Below are 14,351 nucleotides of genomic sequence, written 5' to 3'. Positions count from 1 at the left end.
GCGGGACAGCGCCGGCACTTCCGTCCGGTCCCTGTAGCGAGCCGGAGGCCTGGGCCGCGGTCCTAAGCCGTGCCGGGTCCGCGCCGTCAGTGCGCGCTCGCCCCGTGCTCTCCGCGCCCCACGCGTGTCCGTGAGCACGGCGGCGCTGCCTTCCGGCATGAGGGGGCGGCTGCCGCTGCAGCACGTGGCCGTGGCCGTGGCGCTCGGCGTGGCCAGCGGGCTCTACATCTACGGGCCGCTCTTCCAGCCGCCCGTGGCCCCGCACGGCTCCGCCGACCCCGCCGCGCCGCCGCCGGACGCCGCGCCCGACAAGAGGCCCTGAGGGAGTCGTTCCAAGGCACCGCCTCGCAGCCCGGCCCTCGCACACCCCGTCCGTCGGGAGCGATGGAGCCGCTCGGAGCCGGCGCGACCGTCACCTGCCGGGACCGTCCCTCGCCGGGACCGTCCCTCCCAAGCCGCCTCTGCAGCCCGGCCACGGGCTGGAGCCACTCGCCTGCTGGAGCTGCAGCTGCGTGCCTGTGTGTTTGGTACCAGACTTTGGGACGTGAATGTTGAATTATGTATGACATTCTGAATGTTTGAAAGTCTGTTTCACATCTTAATTTATATAACATCAGGAAACTCGAAGAAGAAAGCTGCTCCTGCGTGGTTGTGCTCCATCGGTTTTCTTGGATTGCCTCTGATCTGATCCTCCAAGTGATAAATACAATTTTTCTCTGCTTCTCACGGTTTCAGTTCTTAATATATCAGCTCAGTTGGGAAAGCAGTTGTGCAAATGGTTGAGAGAGGAACTGCACCCAGCTTTTTCACCCTTAGCTTACAGTCAGACCTGGCCATAGGTACATACACACATGTACCACATGTGCATACACACAGCTTTCATTCCTGACAGAGTGAGGTTACAGTGGATATTTAATAAATAAGTCTGCCTGAAAAATGGGTTGTACTTGGAGAAGAGCCTCGGTGCGTAACTCAGGAAGACAGCATGGCTCTTGGAATAGGTGTGGATTAGTCCAACAGAACAGCATCTGAGACTTGGGGAAACCAGATCAGTAGATATGTCAAGACTTCAGTAAATCTAAAAAGAAGCCAAACCCAGGAGATCTTGGGACAAACTTATGTCAGGTTTTGGTTTTAACACAGAATCTTGTTTGGACAGAATGCGGGAAGAAACCTATTGTCTGGGTGTCTTTATAATTTAAGCCAACAATGTGATAGCTGGAGGCAGTGGTATGGAAGCTGAGATGGGAGGATAGCAATAGAAGGTGGACTGGGAGGTGCAGAGTGCAGTAAATGCTGTTTGGACATAATATTACATGGGCAGTGGCTTTAAACTGAAAGAGGGCAGGTTTAGATTAGATATTAGGAAGGAATTTTTTACAGTGAGGGTGGTAGGCTCTGGTACAGGTTGCCCAAAGAAGCTGTGGATGCCCCATCCCTGGAAGTGTCCAAGGCCAGGCTGGATGGGGCTTGGAGCAGCCTGGTCTAGTGGAAGGTGTCCCTGCCTATGACGGGGGGTTGGAACTAGATGGTCTTTAAGGTCCCTTCCAACCCAAACTATTCCATGATTCTATGAGGAAATGCCACAAATTGCCGCAAAAGTTCAGTGCAAACACTGAACTACTGCAGTGACTCCAACAGCGTCCTTTACAATACCACTATGTATTGAAAAGCTTATTTTGAAGAGGTGTAGTTCAGGTCTAGTAGGCACTTCCTTTGTAAATGTAACTACTGGAATTGTCCATAAAGATGGCAGTTGAATTAGAAAAGTCTAAAGAAAGAGGATGTCTGAAGTGATGCAGGTGGAAAGGGTTATTGACGCAACTGAGCTTAAGACAGCTTGCTGAATTCTTGAAACTGCTTGATTGAAAGCGTTTATTGGGCAGTTGCTGAGAGTGAAGAGGACTCTTCCCTTGCGGGGGAGGGCAGGCAGCCAGCAGGCGGCAGGAAGAACTCATTAAACCCACAGTGGTGCGCATTAACCAGGCACGGCACATTTTCGCCGTAAAACCTGTTTCGCCTCTCATGAATTCTTACTAAATGGCGCAGGATCTTTCAGAGAGGTGAGGAGGGAAGGGCTGAAGAGCCAGCCCGGTTAATGCCGCTGAGCACCGCGCGGTGCTGCCCTTGGGCTGCGCTCACCCCGCCCAGGTGGCTGCGGCGGGGCCGGGACACGCCGGGGCGGCGCCGCCCAACCCGCCCCCACCTCGGGCTTTACGGGAAGTGATGTTGCCTTGACGGAAAAGACACGGTCGGAGACCAAAAAAGGGCAGGTGCGGCGGGACGCGGCTTAGGGAGCTCCGGCGGCCGGGAGGCGAGCAGGTAAAGCGGCAGGGGAGGCGAGCAGGGCAGCGAGCCGGGGTGGCTCGGCTCGGCCTGGCCTGGCCGGGCCGGGCCGGGCCGGGCCGGCAGAGGGCTTGATCAGAGCTCCAGGACGGTGTTTCGGGCAGGGAATTCGGGGTGCTGCCGCCCTATCACTCGGCCCGCGCCTCCAAAACAGCGACCCGGGCTTTAACAAAGGGGCCTCACTCGGGAGATCGAAGCGAGACGTTCGGAGCCTCGGCCTTTGAACTGCCCCTCATGTGCTTCCCTTCACAGCTGCTGCCCTGAATGCGAACAAATAACCCCACTCGGGCCTTCCTGCGCAGCAGCTGTAGCACCTGCAAGTTTCCCACCGCTTTAAGCGTGCGTTTCTTTTCACAGAGGAGAAAGGGATTGCATGTCTGGTTTAAATTTTTTAAAAAGGCTTTAAAAATGGTAAATTATTGTGAAAGCACTATAATAATGTTATATCTGCTTAGCCAGGACTTAAATCTTATATGTGAGTATCCACAGACCTGTTGCTCCTTTCTGAACAGTGCATGTTTGTCTGAGGGAGGCTTCTTGCTAAGAAGGCTCAGAAGGGCCCTTCAGCCTGATTTGCAGTGCTTGGGTTGAATTTACACTTAGATGACCTTGGCTCTAAAGAAAGCTAAATCTGTCAGAAACACCTATTGATTTTCCTAGCTCTGTAAGTAACTAGAGTATATTGATATATAAGTGGTATTTTTAATGGTGCTAGCAAAGTATAAAGGACATGCTTAGAACTGTCAAAGTCACTCAATTTTTATCTCTTAGAGGTGCATCAGGAATATTTTGAGCTTTCTGATTGTATGACTCCTCTAACGCTTCCTTCCCTCATGGACGGTGCTTAGGAGATTTTCATCAGGATAACACATACGTGTTTGGAGTTAGTTCTGCAAGGTGATGTATTACTATACTTACAGGTTTTTCTTTGAAACTCTACGAAATCTATTCTGCCTGCGGTTTCTTGGAAACTTAATCTTACACAGACATCTTCTCTCAGCCGTTCTTTCTTGTCACAAACTTTTTACTAATTTTGTGGGTGTTCCAAGTATTTTCCAGCAAGGGAAAAGCATATACTACCATATGCATTTTAAATGTTAGGTAAATGTAGGAATAGAATTTGTGATGCTAAATGGATGTCTTAAAAGCATAAGTTAAAAAGATGGAAAAAAGAACAGCATGTTCAGGGTTCTAATTTAACATCTCTTGCACAAAGGAGTTGGGGAGAGAGGGTGTTCTACAACTTACACTGGTTTATTTTCACAGTTAACAAAGTTTCTCATCAGCGACCAGATGTCTAAAACCAGACTGTAAGTTTGTTTTATCACTATTGTTAAACATGGGAGCACATTATTTTATCACTTGGTTACACATTTCCTTTTCTTTCAAAGAGAAGATATGATGAGATAAAAGAATTCTTAAATAGCTTCTGACATTTACAGAAACAAGTATTACGTGCAGTAACCCCTGTGTGCCTTTGAATTCTTGGTTGTGCTGATACTGCCGGGTATCTACTGTGCTGCTAAGTGACCAGTGATAGGTCTGTCAGCTTTCAGCATAATCTAGCAGATCAACACCATTACTAAGATCAGTCTGTCACAGTCAACAGAGGTAGTTAGAAATTAATTTAATTTTAAGAAACAGGCAAAATTGGCACTAGAGGTGGAATATAAAGAATGACAACTCTTTTTCCCCTGTTGATGTCCCAGCAAATAATTAAGTTGCATTTAAAATGTTTTAAACTCATGATTTAAATAATTAATCATCAAATATTCCCTTCTATATTAAAGCAGCATTGTTGTACTCTGCGCTTGTGATTGGTCCTGCAAAGGGTTACTTAGGTATTTATAGATAAACAGTTTCTGGGCTTGGCATATGTAGTGCTCTGGAGCTTGCTTTTGCTCCTGTTTTGTAGATACCACCCAGTGCTGCAAATACAATCTGAGTTTACAACACTGGCTTCAAACATGGCAAAAAAGTTGTCTAAGTACAGCATGGTTTGATAAATTCTTACTTAAAAGGCAGCTTTCTATAGCAGAAACACATTTTTTTTCTATTCATACAAATATATTCCAAATCAGTCTTCCTCTGGGTATAGCATCTGGTTATGAGATTTCTTTTCCTCATTTCTTTTATTCTTTTCTTAGTCAGAACTGCATACCTGTCAGGAGGCAGGACTAACTCGAACCATGTTAAATCAGCTGAGATCACTTAATGATTTAATGATCCTTTTATCTCCGGTGGAGCTTTGTGAATAAGTCCTAGCCCTGACTTTCTTTCCTGGAACAGCCTTACGTTGTTGTGTTTTCATACATAAAACAGCAGAATTTACTTTTGATTTATAGTAATAAGTAGTCTCAGTGCCTGTGATTTATTTTACAGTCTAATAAGCCTTATGACATATAGATTAAAATATGGCATATAACTAGCATACTTTTTTCCTCTGGTGTTGGTGTGGCTTCAAAGGGCTGAGGATGCTTTGGGGTGTGTGTGACAGTTTTGCATATACTGGGTGGTGGAATCTTTTTGACATTTTGGCACATTTCAGCACTCTGGAGCTGACCTAACAAGTTCTTCCAGGCAAATGTCCTTGCTTCTATGGCCCTGAGGATGATATCAAAATGTAAACCAGTGCAGTGATATTTTCCTGAGTTTGCAAACCCATTTCTCATACTATTTTCTTTCCCTATGTCTGATACTTTTACTGATGAGAAATGGGTAAGAATAAAGCGTGTCAGGAAAAGGCACTTCCGGAAGACAATGTGAAGACTGGTAATAAGGTAGCAAAGGGGCAGAAAACACCAGTGAAGATACAAATTTAGCAGGAGTAAAAATTTTCCAGAAATCTGTGGTTTGCAGTAGACAAAAGAAGTTGGTATATATGTGAGCAATGTTTTTAAATTGAAAGTCAAATTTATGTGAAGGGTATTTTGAAAAAAAATTTACTTGTGAAGGGTATTTTGAAAATTAATCTGCACTTCTGCAATAATTCTTTGTGTCAATGTGATATGTGAATGAAAGGACTTTAAGGAGTACACCTTGCTGAAATATTTTATGATATTTTATATGCAAATAAAGCACTGGATGGGTGTAAGGACACTGCTACACCCATCAAGTAAATCAAGTAGCTGATTCCAAATTAACTTTGGAGTTTGTGATTCCAGTTTTGCAGCTGTGCAGAGCTATTGGTTTGAAAGGTGATAACAGGATAAAGGAATAAATAGCAAAGTGGATAAAAACTCTGAATCTGGAGTAATACTTTCAGGTAAGTTGAGCTCCAAGAGTAGAAGCAATGCCTCTTATAAGAGCAGTTTATTTTGTTGGAAAGGATAGGCTTTCAAGTATGTAAGCCCCTTTCAGGTTTGAATTAGAAACAGCAGAATGCAAAGCAAAATTGAAAACAACTGTTGCACAATTTTTATAATACTTCTGTTAAGCATGTGTCATTAAAAGGTGATGAAGGTTCTCTGGAGAAGTGCTGTTGTCCAAAGTCAGCCCAGTCTGTCTTAAGGTCTGGCTCATTATCTTCCTAACTGTGGGATATTTCATTTGGTTCTCTTATCGCCCAAAGACGGTAAGGAAAACGGTTGCTCTGTGAACTGAAAGGAAGAAAACAATTCTTTCCAGTAACACCACTGGGGAGAGGAAATACTTGGACTGGACTGAAGGCTGCTAGTAGTGATAAGGACCAATAAAGCATGTATGTTGGGTAGGGGGAAAAGAAAACTTTATTCATTTCTATGAATAAAAAATGCAAGTTTTCTGTTTTTTCTCTTGTGTATCCACCAGTCTTGCTAGTACAGTATTTTATATTGGTAGTTGCTGAGGGAAATTAGCTTCCTCCTGGAGATCCCTGCTGGTGATTTTGTGACTGTCATGGAGTGGTGGTGCATTTTGAGAATTTCAGGGAATCACTCAAGGCTCACAGTTGTGGGATTGCTTGTGCTGTGAAGCTGTTTTATGCAAGGTTTGTATGAGATGAATTGCTGCTACAGTTATTGCCAATGGCTGGTGCTTTCCAAGTCTGCTTGGAAGCCTAATAACATTCGGAATGTGAATTATAGCAAAAAGCAGGATAATTGGGGTCTTTTTATGGTGGCTTGTTTTTTTTTTTTTTTTTTAATTGCAGAGGCTAATCATAATTCCTCCTCCCCCATCCCCACTAGTTTTGTTCTAAACCAAACTTTATACGTGACAGAATATGACCCAAAATACAGGTATCAGGTTAGTTCTAGCCCTGCTGGTATCATCCGTTTCCAACAGAGTCTTTCTCATGCAGCACTATCAGATCCTGTGCATGTAACTGCACATGCTCCACTGACTTTCTCCTCTAACATTGATTCAACTTGACAGGTCTTTTCTGTCAGAGCGTGAACTGTCTGACTAATACTTATTTTTTTCCATATTTTTTTCTTGGAACAGTGTCAGGATAGACATCTCTGTACAGAGATGGTGTTAACAGAGTTTGGAGATAGTACTGTCTGATTTGATTGTGTTTCTTCTGAATTTAATAGCAAAATTCTCATAATTTTAGTTTGGATAAATGTAGACTCAAGTTGGAGCTGTTAAAGTAGTAGTTTTTAAAATGTTCTTTATCTGTGAAATGGAAGAGGTGACTATAAATCTCTATTTGATAGTTTTCTAGAATTGTCTGTTTGGATATAGCCCACAGGGCCTGAGATTCTGCTGTGTGTCATGAGGAGCTGCAGAGCAGGCTTTGGAAGGCTTGTGAAAAGAACGTGCTGCAAAAGTAGAATCATGCTTTTTAGTAGGTTTTAAAACATGAGACAGCACCCCCCAGCCCCCCATTCCCCCCCCCCCCCAAATCTGGACTGCTAATTCAGCAAAACTCCACTGGTTTTATTCCATTCACTTTTTAATAGTAGATTTGCTTTTAAAATAGATGGTGTCTTTTAAATTCAACTTGAAAGCAAATGTAATATTGAATGACGGTCACAGTATGTGCTGCGGCAGGTACGACCTGGGCAGCTGGTGGGTTTCCCTTGCAGAACTGGAAACTGTAACTGCTAGCTTTCAGGGGAGGCAGCATCCCGCACATCCCCTTACCCAGCTTGCCATTTTTTCACAAAGTATAGAGAAAGTTCAGATCTATGTGGCTTCTTCCCCTCTGTAAAGGAATGTTAAAGCTGATCAGCAGATTCAAATGTTGGGGGAGAAGGCAGAAATAACAGAAATTCAGTGTCTCTGCCCTTCTCTAATGAGCTTTGTTTCCTTAGGAAACCAGGCTAAGAGGCATGTCCTCATTTCAGCTTTGTTTTTTGCATTGCAAATTTGGAGCTTTGTTCCAAGAAGTCATTATTGCATTTATAATCTCCAGTGTGGTGTGTTGAGCCCTAGGGAATTTTTCTTCAGCCTAGCATCTTGTGGGAGCATGAAGAATGGGAGCAGTAACGTTTTTAGTAACTGGGAGTCACACAGGGACTGGAATGGGGCCAATGGAACTGAAGGCCTACTTTGGTAATGTACTGCAGAATCACCACCTTTCCAAGCCCACTCATTCCTCCTGCACACCCTGAAGGAAGGCAGATCGACCAGTCAGGTTAGTTAACCCGGGGAGTCACTGAATAAATGGGAATATGAAGGAGCTGTAATGTTAATGGTGTTCATGCTTTAAGAAATGGTAGAAAAAAATAGGCATCACAGGTGTTTAATTTGGTTTCATGTGCTTCATTGCATGGAAGATCAAAGAACAATACACTGCAGAAGCATTACTCTGCTGTAGCTCAGAAGCAGCAGACTTCTCTGTCTGTCACATATTTCACATAACTAACCTTTCCATTTTTCCTCCTGAGGGCAGATTTAAAGTGTAAAAGGCACTGTTGTCAGCTTGTGAGGAGAATGAAGAACCACTTGCCCTATTAAGTAGATTCAGAAAAGATGTGAACAAGGTCTTCTTTTGCTGGAAAGAGAACCCAGCTCTGCTGAAATTGGTTTTCAAATAACATGTTGGATTAGGTAGTGCTAAGAATAAACACATATCAATCAATCTTTAGTGTGGATAAAAATATGACAGACACTTTCAAAGCTGTATTAATATAGGATTGTAAAACCTTGAAAATCCTTTCTTAAGTAGCTGTAGTGCACATGTTCCTTTAAATTGGGACAGAAGCTTCCTGCAAAGCTACTATGTTTTTTAATTTAAAAAGTTCACTTAGTCATCAACCCTTTAAAGTAGACAAAGATCACTGATCTAAAATGAGATTTGTAGCTCTTCAGGCTGAAGATAGAGACATCAGATTATTGGTGTGCTTTTACAGCTTCTCACCCAATGCAGGGCCACTGGTGTCTCATGCAGTACTGCTCTAGGTGCTCTCCTCATGCAGTCAGGCACACACTTCATAAGTCTTACCAAATGTGAACCAACATAGTCTCACAGAAGAGCTGTAGCATGTCAAATAATCCATCCGTCTTTAGATTAAATGTTCTTTTGAGTACAGATTATATAATTTGAGTAGTGCAAATGTTGCCAAAATACCATTTCCTACATGCAAAATGATGACATTTGCTCATTTCAGTCAGAACAAATACTCATGTTTATTCATACACATTTTATTGCCATTTTAAATAAACTTGTTTTCACCATTTCTTGGTGTTTTAACATCTTATACAAGGACATGTACAATAGTATTTTTTAATACAATTTTCTTTCTGATATTTCAGACCTGTAATAAGAGAGAACCTGGTTCAGGTATTAAAGGGTTCTTTCCTTCCCCTTCTAATTCAGATCTGGAGTAGGTATCTACGCTTGGCTTTGCCTTGGGGATAGACTGTGCCTACGTGGGCATTAACAGAAAGTGATGTAGAGGCAGAAATTCTGCGGTTGAACAGAATTGACAGATCAATTAAAGTCGCTTGTTTGGGATAATTTTGCTAATCTTTTCTGAGGCCAAATATAACCATATATAACTCTTGTTTTGGGAAGCAATCTTTTGATGTTTTTTCTGATGACAAGAGTTTGGTCTGAAGTTTCTCAAAGTGCTGATCTTGAGTGCCCAGCTGCTGCAAAGGATTCCTGTCTTTAGGCAGTGTGATGTTCTGTGAAAGCAAAGCTGATGCTTTTCATTTGTTGATTATTTTACTGTTAACTTTTTATTGTTGAAGAGACCCTGGTAATTCTTGAAAGGTAGTTATCTAGAGCCTCTCTTGGAGCAGATTATTTTAAAGAACCTCTTTTCCAGGTGAAATCTACAGACCTTAAATATACCGATATTTTATCTCTTGCAATGCTGAAAGAAAGCTCTGTCACCATTACTAAAATTGCCTAGATTGGCTTACAGTTGAAAGAACATAATGAAAGTTTTACTTTAATCTGAATATTACTAAATATTTAGCAGGTGTGCCTTTGGGTAGCAGAAAGGCCTGCCTGACCTACTTTTATTTTAATCACTGAGGGGATATTTCATGATTTGGTCCTGGCAAAGTTCAGCTGTTACAGTTCTGGAGCTCTGGTGTGAAAGCTGATTTTGTGAGTGTGGGTTGTCGTCTCTTCTTTTTTTTTTTTTTTCTTTTTCTTTTCTTCCCTGAAAGGATACTGGTGAGAGGAAAACAAAAGAAAAAATCCTTTATATGGAATTTATCTCCTCCTTTCAGGTCTTTTGAGTTCTGTCCTGAGGTATTGATATGTTACTGCAGAGCAGGGGCAGATGACATTGATGTTAGGCACAGCTCTTGGCTTTGGAAACAGGGATGTGTTCTGTAGCATTATCTGAAATGGGCTGTTACTAGATCCACTTCTTCTCCTATTCCTCTCTCCAGTGGCAGATGTCTTTATTTCTGTGGGCAGGTAGCAATCAGCATTTTTCTTACAGAAGAAACATCTGCTACAGGACAGTTTGGACACCTGCAAATTTTCTCAGGGGCATGGAATGTATGAAGGCAAATATTCTGATGCTTGTAATGAAGAATGCTCCACACTGTTCACTGTGTTTAACTCCTCAAATTTCCTCTTAAATTCCTGGGCCTGCAAAGCATACAAAATTTTTACAAGTAGACCATAAATTCCATGCATTCAGATAACTTTGTTCATACAACCTGTTCATAGAACTTGTAAAAACATCAGGAATATTGAATAACTAAATAGATGGTTATTCCTTTGTAGAGCTGGAGCTTCAAAACTGCTTTTCACAGTTTCAGAACTTTACTGGTGTAATTTTGATCCCCTACATAAACTGAGAAGATGTCCAAGCTCTTATAACCCCCTCGGATTGGGGTAGCAGTGGGAGGAAGGCTCACCTTGGGCTGCCTGCAGTGGTTCCTGTTCCAGCTGCTGCTGCTTGGTTTGCTTTTGCTTCCTGCCACCACAGCAGGGCTGGCTCAGCTGCCTGTGCAGCATTTGCTGAGAGGCTGCAGACGTGTTTGTTTAAAAACAGAGACTATAAATAACCAAACATTGATGTCTTCCCAGTTTATAAATCTCCAGTTTGAAATCAACATAACTTCACCCTCAAGAAAACCTCTTTATTTCAGCTGTACCTTTCTGGCAAAGTCTTACTGTTTTGGATAAAACCCTTGTCTGGGAGGAGGGAAGGAAAAATTAGTTGGTGTTCCTCACACCAAGTTGGTAAGAGGCAAGTTGAGCGGCCTCATTTCATCCTGAAATAAAACGCTGAAGTCTGGGGATTATTTATGAATTGTTTTTCCATTAAAGATGGCAAACATGTGACTGTGTGGAGGAGTTTGAACTCCATTTACATTGCTGGTTGAGACTTCCAGACAGACAGTTTGTGCTCAGTGTGTGTAGTCACCCCCCAGGGCTGTTTGCAACATGGCAGACAAGTTGCTGCTTTGTCTGTCAACACTTCTTATCCTGTTCCTCCTTCTGCACTCTGGAGCAGTTACCAGAAATTCTAGGGTGCTTGTGGTCTGAATATTTCTTCACAGTTAAGCAAATGTACCAGTATTGATCAGGGAAGCAAGCAGTTAAAGATTAAAAATGTGCATGTTGCTGAAAATTGAGTGCAATTCTGTTTTTTAATTGCATGTAGGAGCAAAAAAGAGTCCTTTATATTCCTCTAAAACTGGTGAAATTTATAGAAGATTGGATTGAACCAAGAAGAGGTAGAGTTTTAAAAATTACAACCTGTAACTAAACGTCAAAGAAATATATCTTAGTTAATTCTGGGGAAAAGCTAAGGCAGGGCATAAAAAGTGTTCCAGCTCTGTATAACAGAACTTAGATGTTCACCAGGGCAAGGAAAATAAAAATTGCCTCGATTCACGAGAGGAGGCGAGATAGTTGAACACTGAAACAAGTGAGTTAAGGAGCATGTGGAGCTGTCTTTGTTATTGGTAGATGAATCCATACGTTAAAAGTTTGTAGCAGCCTGTCTGCAGCACTTCTTAAATTATAAGATTGGAGACTAGTTTTAGACACCACCTTAATTTTCTTTCTTTGCTGCTCTTGAAGCAGCTTGAGGAAAGAAACTGAGGCAAGAAAGGATTGTGCAAGGACACTTGTCTGCAAAAGCTCACATCTGCTAAATCTTACATAGTGAGTGCAAAACTTGCTTTGTCCACACCTTTCAGTCCTCTCCTGTGAGCATCTGTAATGTCAGGGGTGTCTGAGAGGGGAAGAGGTCTCGTGGGACTGCAGGGGGCTGTGAAGATCCTGTCTCAGCCCTTGGATCCAGTGCAGGACCCTCCATCCAGCGAGTGCCTCGGTGCAGACACCGGTGTTGAAATCAGGGCAGACGTGTGAATTCTGCATCTTAGGGGCCTGTGTTAACAGGCCCTTGGAAACTGACTCATTGAAGAGTTGGTTTACATGTTCAATCAGTAGTTTTATTTCCTTGGAGTCGTTTAAAATGTCTGCATGTGTCTCTTAAGATTGTGCAGGGACAGGAGCTTGCAGGTTTAGCATCAGTGTTTCAGAAAGTTCCTGGCAATATCATCACTCCGATCTCTTCTTGGAGCTTGTTGCCATCAGAAGTGGTTCAGCAGAGAGGACTGGACACAGATGCCTACAAGGTCCTACAGTACAGCTGCCACTGTCCTCCCAAATCCTTCCAGCTCCCTCTCACACGGTTTCTCTCTGGTATCTGTGGCGATTTTGTTATCACTAACCTTTTCTGCTGTCCGTAAAGGTGGAAAATAAAACCACTCCGGGGAACTTTGGTGCTTGCTGTGTTTCAGTAGAGTAGGCTATTGTGTTTGCTGTATTTTATTTTTTTGTATACTTAGAAAAAGTTGCACTCACACACTGCAACTTCCTCTCCCTATGACAAGGAGGAGGGTCAGTAGTTTATGCAAAAGCTCAAGGTGTGTTACCTGGTTTAGGGAGATATAGTTAGCTACTTTGCTTACTTTTAAAAGGGGGAAAAGAGATCAGTTGATCTGTCAGCAAGACCACATGACAAGCAGCTGAATGTAATTAGGTGGGGAGGGTGGTTGTGTGGGGTTGGCAGCTTCCCATGTCCTGTGAATGTTAGAGCTATTGGTCTGAACTACACTGTTTTGGTTTTATTTTCTCTCTTTGCTGATGCTTCCTGTAGATGAGAAATGGCTCTTTGTGCCTGACTATGGTATTCAAGAGATCTGAGCTGGGTCAGGAAACTCGTCACTGAAGCACAATTGGAAAACTACAGATCCATTCACAGCTGTCAAACATAGGTATGTAAACCCTTTTTCTTTTCCATTTATTTTCATGAGATTTATTACATTGTTTTCCTTGAGCTGACTGTCGTGTGCCAGCTGTTCCTCTGTTAAGAGCTTTGAAACAATGTTGCTGGACTTTAACAAGCTGCCTGGAATACTCTGATTTTGAGAGAGAGTTCAGCACTGCTGCATCCTCACGTTCTAGAGGGAAAAGTAAAGCTGGGGTGTACACTTGGCTCATGTAACACATAGGCTTTGGGGTTAAATGACAAAATTGCAGCTCTTGTGGTATGTATTAAGTAATTGCTTTTCACAAATAAATCAGTCAGATTTAAAGACAAACCAGGGTAAGTTTATTAATAAAATAGAATGACTGCAGTGACCAGTGACCGGATCCAGTAGCCATAAGATGCCCGTTCTGGTCCCAAGTCATCAGCTTACATTTTCTTCTGTGTTAAGTCAAGCTTGTTCTGCAGTTGGAAGGAGGAGTTGGACCCCTGATAGTAAAGCGTGCTGTGCAAATAAGGTTCAGAATACTGAACAAAGTAACTCAGTATTTTTAAATGTTGCAGTGCTTGAACTTTCTTCCCCTCTATTTCTTCATGTGTTCCTGTTAGCATTTAAAGATAAACTACACTGAATAAAGTAGTCCTTTAGAATGGTGGGGTTTTTTAACTGCATTGTGCACCAACATGTTTGTTATTGTGTTCGCTAAAGGGATGATAAAAGGAATGAAAATGGTGTGCTGCACAGTCTGTTATTTTTAATTATCAAAAGAAATTGAATAGCAAGGAGCCCTGTGAGCTCATCTAGTTCACATTCCTTGTTCAGTCATATAGTAATGACTTGAATCTTTAATTACGGTAAAAGCAATATGAAAATGGGCTGTTATTACTGTCTTTTGTATCTCCTTTGGAAGAAACTCAGAATATATGGCTGACACATCTGACTGAGTTGTGCCATGCCACCCCAAGCATGCTTTTGTTCGGGCATCCTTTCTAGCCACGTGTTTGCCAGCATTTTTTTAATCATGGACCAAAAGTCCAGTTTTTGTAGACTGTAAATAACCAAGGAGGAGTTGTTCGGAGAACAGAAAACAGTATTCTCCTCCACTTCTGTGGGAAGGTCACGAGGCTTTCCCAGGGTTTTATTTGATGTCTAGCCTAGAATGTCTTAAGATGATTTTTCTCCTCCAGGTCATCACCAGCTGACTTGTGTTTATGAGAGAGAAGTGAGAAATTCATAAATGTAGTTCAACAAGTCTCTTTTCTTGCTGTTCCCTTATAGACATCCCCAGTGTATTAAAAGTTTATATAAAATAACTGGTGAAAAGGGTTTTGTAAACATTGATGCTTGGCTTACTGGTTTTGTTTTTCCTGTGGTGTGTGGAT

At 42.4% G+C, this 14,351-nt stretch overlaps 2 protein-coding genes across 5 annotated transcripts in view; both read left to right on the top strand.

The window, feature by feature from the left end:
* Positions 1-14,351, top strand: part of UNC13C (unc-13 homolog C) — a 405,035-nt gene that overhangs the window by 121,087 nt on the left and 269,597 nt on the right. The window lies entirely within an intron of this gene.
* RAB27A (RAB27A, member RAS oncogene family) overlaps positions 2,191-14,351 on the top strand; it is a 31,196-nt gene continuing 19,035 nt past the window's right edge. Inside the window, exons 1-3 of one of the 3 annotated variants that reach the window (XM_032123424.1) lie at positions 2,191-2,322; positions 3,195-3,243; positions 12,858-12,975. The gene's annotated coding sequence lies outside the window, so the exon portion shown is untranslated. Of the gene's footprint in view, positions 2,323-3,117; positions 3,244-12,857; positions 12,976-14,351 lie in introns of all 3 variants that reach the window. The other 2 variants (XM_032123423.1, XM_032123422.1) reach the window with 2 other exon arrangements.

Source organism: Corvus moneduloides, chromosome 13 (assembly GCF_009650955.1).
Source record: "Corvus moneduloides isolate bCorMon1 chromosome 13, bCorMon1.pri, whole genome shotgun sequence".
NCBI lineage: Eukaryota > Metazoa > Chordata > Aves > Passeriformes > Corvidae > Corvus > Corvus moneduloides.
This window is presented reverse-complemented; position numbering and strand designations above follow the sequence as displayed.